Consider the following 8,869-nt stretch of genomic DNA (forward strand, 5'->3'; position numbering starts at 1 on the left):
AAATGAAAAGAACATGCAGCCAAGAATACTATATCCAGGAAGGCTCTTATTCAGAATGGAAGGAGAGACCAAGAGCTTCCAAGACAGGCAGGAACTGAAAGAATATGTGACCACCAACCCAGCTCTGCAAGAAATTTTAAGAAGGAGTCTTAAAATTCCTCTTTAAGAGGAAGTCCAATGGAATAATCCACAAAAACAGGGACTGAATAGGTACCATGATGACACTAAATTCATATCTTTCAATAGTAACTCTGAACGTAAATCGGCTCAATGACCCCATCAAAAGGCGCAGGGTTTCAGACTGGATAAAAAAGCAGGACCCATCTATTTGCTGTCTACAAGAGACTCACTTTAGACAGAAGGACACCTACAGCCTGAAAATAAAAGGTTGGAGAACAATTTACCATTCAAATGGTCCTCAAAAGAAAGCAGGGGTGGCCATCCTTAGATCAGATAAACTAAAGTTTATCTCTAAGACTGTAATGTAAGATGAAGAGGGACACTATATCATTCTTAAAGGAACTTCAAGAGGACATAACAATAACCAATAAAATGCCCCAAGTGTGGGAACTGCCAATTATATCAATCAATTAATAAGCAACGTTAAAATATACTTAGATAAACATACACTTATTCTTGGTGACTTCAATATAGGGCTTTCTACAATTGACAGATATTCTAAGCACAATATTATCAAAGAAAAAAAGAGCTTTAAATGATACACTGGACCAAATGGATTTCACAGATATTTACAGAACTCTACACTCAAACAGAACTGAATACAACTTCGACTCAAGTGCACATGGAACTTTCTCCAGAATAGACCACATATTTGATCACTCATAAGGCCTTCACCAATACCAAAATATTGGGATTTTCCCCTGCACATTTTCAGACCATAATGCTTTGGAATTAGAACTAAATCACAAGAAGAAGTTTGGAAGGATTTCAAGCATGTGGAAGTTAAGGATCATTCTGCTAAAAGATGAAAGGGTCAACCAGGAAATTAGGAAGGAATAAAAAAGATTCATAGAAACTAATGAGAATGAAGATATGACCATTCAAAATCTTTGGGATACAGCAAAAGCAATCTTGAGGGGGAAATAAATACATCGTAATAAAAGCATCCGTCCAAAACCTGGAAAAAACTCAAATATAAAAGCTAACCTTGCACATAAAGGAGCTGGAGAAAAAAAAAAAGCAATTAGATCCTACACCCAGCAGAAGACACTAAATAAAGATTCAAGCAGAATTCAATGAAATTAAGATCAGAATAACTGTGGAACAGATCAACAAAACCAGGAGTTGGTTCTTTGAAAGAATTAGTACGATAGATAAACCATTAGCCAGCTTTATTAAAAAAGGAGAGAAGACTCAAATTAATAAAAACATGAAAGAAGGAGAGATCACTACCAAAACTAAGGTAATAAAAACGATTTTAAAAACATATTATGAGCAACTATATGCCAATAAATTAGGCAATTTAGAAGAAGTGACACATTTCTGGAAAACACAAACTACCAAAACTGAAACAGGAAGAAATAGAAAATCTGAACAGGCCAATGACCAGGGAGTAAATTGAAGCACTCATCCAAAACCTTCCAAGACACAGAATCAGGGACCAGAAGTCTTTCCTGGGGATTTCTATCAAACCTTTACATAAGAAACCATACCTATTCTACTAAAGCTGTTTGGAGAGATTGAAAGAGATGGAATACTTCCAAACTCATTCTATGAGGCCAGCATCATTTTAGTTCCAAAACCAGACAAAGACCCCACCAAAAAGAAGAATTATAGACCAATATCCCTGATAAACATGGACGCACAATTTCTCAACAAGATTCTAACCAATAGGACACACCAACACATTAAGAAAATTATTCACCATGACCAAGTACGATTTTTTCCTGGGACACAAGGTTGGTTCAACACTCATAAAATAATCAATGTGATTCATCAAATCAGCAAGAGAGAAAACAAGAACCATATGATCCTTTCAATAGATACAGAGAAAGCATTTGACAAAAGACAGCATCCATTCCTGATCAAAACAATTCAGAGTGCAGGGATAGAGAGAACATTCCTCAGAATCTTAAAAGCCTTATATGAAAAGCCCACAGTAAACATCATTCTCAATGGGGAAACACTGTGAGCCTTTCCCTAAGATCAGGAACAAGACAGGAATGTCCACACTCATCACTGCTATTCAACATAGTATTAGAAGTACTAGCCGCAGCAATCAGACAACAAAACAAATAAAAGAAATTCAAATTGGCAAAGAAGAGGTCAAACTCTCCCTCTTCGCAGATGACAAGATATTCTACATAGAAAACCCAAAAGACTCCACTCCAAGATTGCTAGAACTCATACAGCAATTTGGCAGTGTGGCCGGATACAAAATCAATGCCCAGAAGTCACTGGCATTTCTATACAGAAACAATAAGACTGAAGAAAGAGAATTTAAGGAGGAGTCAATCCCATTTACAATGGCACCCAAAAGCATAAGATACCCAGGAATAAACTTAACCAAAGAGGTAAAGGATCTATACACTAAAAACTATAGAACACTTCTGAAAGAAATTGAGGAGACACAAGGAGATGGGAAAAAATTCCATGCTCATGGATTGGAAGAATTAATATTGTGAAAGTGTCAATATTACCCACAGCGATTAACGTTAATGCAATCCCTATCAAAATGCCATGGACTTTCTTCAGAGAGTTTGAACAAGTTACCTTAAGATTTGTGTGGAATCAGAAAAGACCCCAAATAGCCATGGTAATATTAAAAAAGGAAACCAAAGCTGGGGGCATCACAAAGCTATATTTCAGGTTGTACTACAAAGCTGTGGTCATGAAGATAGTGTGTTACTGGCACAAAAACAAAGACATAGTTCAATGGAACAGGATAGAGAATCCAGAGGTGGGTCCTCCCCTTTATGGTCAACTCATACATGACAAAAGAAGAACACTATCCACTGGAAAAAAAAGACAGTTTCTTCAGTAAATCGTGCTGGCAAAATTGGACCTCCACATGCTGAAGAATGACACTAGACCATTCTCTTACACCATACACAAAGATAAACTCAAAATAGATGAAAGTCTTTAATGTGAGAAAAGATTCCATCAAAATCCTAGAGGAGAACACCGGCAACACTGTTTTGAATTCGGCCACTGTAACTTCTTGCAAGATACACCTGTGAAGGCAAAAGAAAAACAAAAATTAACTATTGGGACTTCATCAAGATAAGAAGCTTTTGCACAGAAAAAGAAACAGTCCACAAAACTAAAAGAGAATCTACAGAATGGGAGAAGATATTTGCAAATTACGTATCAGATAAAGGGCTAGTTTCCAAGACTTATAAAGAACTTATTAAACTCTACAGCAAAGAAACAAACCATCCAATCATGAAATGGGCAAAAGACATGAACAGAAATCTCACACAGGAAGACATAGACATGGCCAATAAGCACATGAGAAAATTCTGTATCACTTGCCATCAGGGAAGTAAAAATCAAGAACACAATGAGATACCACCTCTCACGAGTGGGAATGGGGAAAATAAACAAGGCAGGAAACAACAAATGTTGGAGTGAATGTGGAGAAAGGGGAACACTCTTGCCCTGTTGGTGGGAATGTGACCTGGTACAGCCCCTCAGGAAAGCTGTATGGAGGTTCCTCAAAGAGTTAAAAATAGATCTGTGCTACGACCCAACAATTGCACTGCTGGGGATTGACTCCAAAGATACAGATGCAGTAAAATGCCAGGACACCTGCACCTGGATGTTTATAGCAGCAATGTCCACAATAGCCAAACTGTGGAAGGAGCCTTGGTGTCCATCAAAAGATGAATGGATAATGATGATGTGGTCTATGTATACAATGGAATATTAGCCACTAGAAACCTCATATACCCACCATTTGCTTCGATGTAGATGTAACTGGAGGGTATCATTAAAAATAGTGAAAGGGAGTATAGGGGATAGGAGTGTGAAATATCAGAAAGGGAGACAGAACATGAGAGACTCCTAACTCTGGGAAACAATCAAGGGGTGGTGGAAGGGGAGGTGGGTGGGTTGGGGTGACTTTGTGATGGACACTTAAAGGAGCACTTGATGGGATGAGCACTGGGTGTTATTCTATATGTTGGCAAATTGAACACCAATAAAAATAATTTAAAAATAATGTTCTGTAATGTTACCTTGTAACTGTTAATCAGTCCCCGTATACAACATTATAGTATATGCTTGAAAATCTGTGAGATTTGCCCAGCCATCAGCAAGACAGCGTGCAGTAGGATCCTTAACTCCCCTGGTCCCAATAAGTTCCCATATAACTTTCAAACCATGCTGAAAACTTATGAATTCAACCTGAGATTTAAAGAGAGAACAGATGGCAGGCTACTAAGAGTAGGGTTTTCACTTCTAACAAGTTAGGAAGGCAGATAAAAAATGAATCAAGGTGGGGAGAGGAAACATGAGAAGGCAGGCTAAAGCCTGTGGAGAATACCTCCAGGACAGGACAGCCCATCCGGGGAGAAGCGGGAACTTTAAAAAATCTGCATCAGATTCTTCCCAGATGGAAAAGTGCTCAGCAGGGAATGCAAGAAGTACCGCAGGAGGAGCAGTGGACCCTCCAGTTTCCTCAAATCACTAATAGATGAGGTGCACCTGTGGGATAGTGCACTACACACTGTGATACAATTTTTTTAAAGGGCTTGAGCGTGCACCTGGTGGGGCCTCAGGAAAAGCTGGTCGGTCAGGTGGGGGCTCAAGATGGAAGTGTCTGTGCCCTGCTGCCTTTGGGACCAGAAGCCCCAGGAGCATGATTCTAGCAGCACAAACCACAGTTCTCAGGGCACTGAATAAGACAGCCCAGGATCTCACAATATCTCTGGGACAGGAAGAGATAGGGAAGGCACAGGACAGCGAGGACACTCCTGCCTCTGGGTGCCCCCAAGCTGTTCAGATGAGTGCCCCTGCATCCAGAGAGCATCCAGGCCTGTGCGGAGTGGGAGAGCTGCAGTAGTTACTGTTGGAGCTGAATCCAGAGCTGGAGACCTGGCCATGTTGTTTTCCTCTTTATGTCATCTTGTAACTGGGAGAGGGTGTCCCCAAGGGACAGAGGCATCATAGGACAAACAGATCTCATGATCCCAGCACCTGAGGGCGAAGGGGCATATACCTGGATGCACACTCACCTGAGAATCAGCATAGTAGCCCCTTCCCAGAGGACCAGCTGAAAAGACAGAAAAGAGGCAAGTTCTTGACCAAGCAGCACTGGAAATTTCCAGGGGAAGTTGAAGGGTATACATTATATAGAACTAGAAGGTCCCCTGTGAAATTTTTATTCATATTTTTTGCCCATTTCATGATTGGATTGTTTGTTTCTTTGCTGTTGAGTTTAATAAATTCTTTATAGATCTTGGAAACTAGCACATTATCTGATACGTCATTTGCAAATATCTTCTTCCATTCTGTAGGTTGTCTTTTAGTTTTGTTGACTGTATCCTTTGCTGTGCAAAAGCTTCTTATCTTGATGAAGTCCCAATAGTTCATTTTTGCTTTTGTTCCTTTTGCCTTTGTAGATGTATCTTGCAAGAAGTTCCTGTGGCCGCGTTCTAAAAGGGCCTGTGTTCTCCTCTAGGATTTTGATGGACTCATCTCACATTTAGATTTTTCATTCATTTTGAGTTTATCTTTGTGTATGGTGCAAGAGAGTGGTCTAGTTTCATTCTTCTGCATGTGGAGGTTCCTCAAAGAGTTAAAAATAAATCTGCCCTATGACCCAGCAATTGCACTGTTGGGGATTTACCCCAAAGATACAGATGCAATGAAACATCAGGACACCTGCATCTCAATGTTTATAGCAACAATAGCCAAACTGTGGAAGGAGCCTCGGTGTCCATCAAAAGATGAATGGATAAAGAAGATGTGGTTTTTGTATACATTGGAATATGACTCAGCCATTAGAAATGACAAATACCCACCATTTGCTTCAACATGGATGGAACTGTATTATGCTGAGTGAAGTAAGTCAATCGCAGAAGGACAAACATTATGTTCTCATTCATTTGGGGGTATAAAAGTGAAAAGGAATAGAAGGGAAGGTAGAAGAAATGGGTAGGAAATATCAGAAAGGGACAGAACATAAAGACTCCTAACTCTGGGAAATGAACTAGGGGTAGTGGAAGGCGAGGAGAGGTGGGGGTGAATGGTTGATGGGCACTGAGGGGGGCACTTGTTGGGATGAGCACTGGGTGTTATTCTGTACGTTGGCAAATTGAACATCAATAAAAATAAATTTATTATTTAAAAAAAAGAATTAGAAGGTTCCCCTAATTTTTTCTTCCTTTTCCCAGTAGAACTCGATTTTATATCGGATTATAAATTTCCAAAAAAACAAAAACAAAAACAAAAACAAAAACAAAAAAACAAAAAAAAATTTCCTATAAATTTCCTATTTTTTATTTCCCACCATAACTTCAATATTTTACCACATTATGTTTTAGTTTCATCCTTATTGATTTTGATATTTCTACAATTACAAGTTCTAGATATATTTTACACTTCTAGATTACTTTCAATATACTAAACTCAATTTTGGGAGTTCCAAATATTAGGTTTGTTTTTTTTTTGTTTTTTTTTTTTTTTGGTTTGTGTGTTTGGTTTTCTCTACCTCATTTTATTCTCCAATGGCAGAAGTTAATATCTTATAAATTATGACCAGCAGCACCCAGAACCAAAGGGTATACTGTGCTGGTTCATTCTGTGATTTTCTTCTTTCCCATTCTGCTCCCCTCTTTTATTTCATTTATGTTTTGGTGGTCAATGTGGGGCCCTCTACAAGAATTGCCAGTTTATAGAAATTTGTGACTGATCCTCTTCTAACATATAGAACCACATATACACAACACAAAGAGGAACAATGTGTAGGACTTCTCAGGGCAATTATATTCTTCCTCAAATGCAACTTCGTCACCATTACTATCTCCTAATCACCCTTCTCTTTTTATTTCTTCTACTTATTTTTTTCTTATTTTCATCTTTTTTTAATTATATCATTTTGCCTGTATTTTCCTTTTTTTAAATTACCTTTTATTTATTTTTTAAATTTTTATTTATTTATGATAGTCACACAGAGAGAGAGAGAGAGAGAGAGGCAGAGACACAGGCAGAGGGAGAAGCAGGCTTTCATGCACCGGGAGCCAGATGTGGGACTCGATCCCGGGTCTCCAGGATCGTGCCCTGGGCCAAAGGCAGTGCTAAACTGCTGCACCACCCAGGGATCCCTTATTTTTATCTTTCTTTTGCTTTTGTCACTTTTATCTTTTATTTTTCTTCTTCTTTGGGATCCCTGACCTTGTATTATTTTGCTACTTTGTTTTAAACTTAGTTTTCCACTTTAGTGGTCCTTTTTTTTACTTCATTCACACCTTTGTTTTAATGTCTGGTCTCCAATATTGTCAGAATTATCTGGTGTGTAACTTACTTAGGTCATGTTGATATTCTTGACTCAGCCCACCCATACAGCCACTCTGCATGCAGCAAAATGACTGGAAGAAAGAACTCACAAAAAAACAAAAAATCAGAAACAGTGTTCTCTGCCACAGAGTTACAGAATTTGGATTAAAATCCAATGTCAGAAAGCCACTTCAGAAGCACAATTATAATGCTGGCTCTGGAAAAAGCATAAAGGATTCAAGAGACTTCATTACTGTGGAATTTAGATCTAATTAGGCTGAAATTAAATATCAGTTAAATGATGGGACCTAAACTGAAGTTCCTAATGACAAGGTTTTATGACATAGAAGAAAGAGTGACATAAAATGCAAATTGATGAGAAGGAAGGAAACTGAGGAAAAAATAGAAAAACAATTAAAAAACCATGAGGAAAGATTAAGTGAAATAAATGATAGCCACAGAAGGAAGAATTGAGTATATTTGGTGTCCCAGAGAGTGTCAAGAGAGATGGAGGACCAGAAAGTATACTTGATCAAGTCACAGCTGAAAATTTCCCTAATTTGGGGAGGGAAACAGGCTTTCAGATCCAGGAGATTGATAGATTCCATCCTAAATCAATAAAAACCATTCAACAGCTCAACTTTTAATAGGGAAACTTGCAATCTCCAAAGATATAGAGAAAATCCTTAAAACAGTGAGAGTCAAGAGATCCTTAACCTAAATGGAAAAAATATTAGATTAACTGCAGACCTATCCACAGAGACCTGGCAAGCCAGAGAGGGCTGGCACAGTATATTCAGCATCCTAAACAGGAAGAACATGTAGCCAAGAATACTTTATCCAGCAAGGCTGTTATTCAGAATAGAAAAAGAGATAAAGAACTTCCAATATAGGCAGATTGAAAGAATATGTGACCACGAAACCAGCTCTGCAAGAATTAATAAGGTACATTCTCTAAAACGATACAGAAAGATAAACTCAAAATGGATGAAAGATCTAAAGATGAAACAACAATCCATCAAAATCTAGAGGAGAAGACAACAAAACCCTTTTTGAACTTGGCCACAGCAACTTCCTGCAAGATAAAGCTATGAAGGCAAGGGAAACAAAAGCAAAAGTGAACTATTGGGACTTAAGATAAGAAGCTTCTGCACTAAAGGAAGAGTTGGGATCCCTGGGTGGCGCAGCGGTTTAGCACCTGCATTTGGCCCAGAGCATGATCCTGGAGACCTGGGATTGAATCCCATGACGGGCTCCCGGTGTATGGAGCCTGCTTCTCCCTCTGCCTATGTCTCTGCTTCTCTCTCTCTCTGTGTGACTATCATAAATAAATAAAAATTAAAAATTAAAAAAAAGAAATAAAGGAAGAGTCAACAAAACTAAAAGATAACTAATAGAATGGGAAAAT

This window comes from Canis lupus, chromosome Y (assembly GCF_048164855.1).
Source record: "Canis lupus baileyi chromosome Y, mCanLup2.hap1, whole genome shotgun sequence".
In the NCBI taxonomy this organism is placed as follows: Eukaryota; Metazoa; Chordata; class Mammalia; order Carnivora; family Canidae; genus Canis; species Canis lupus.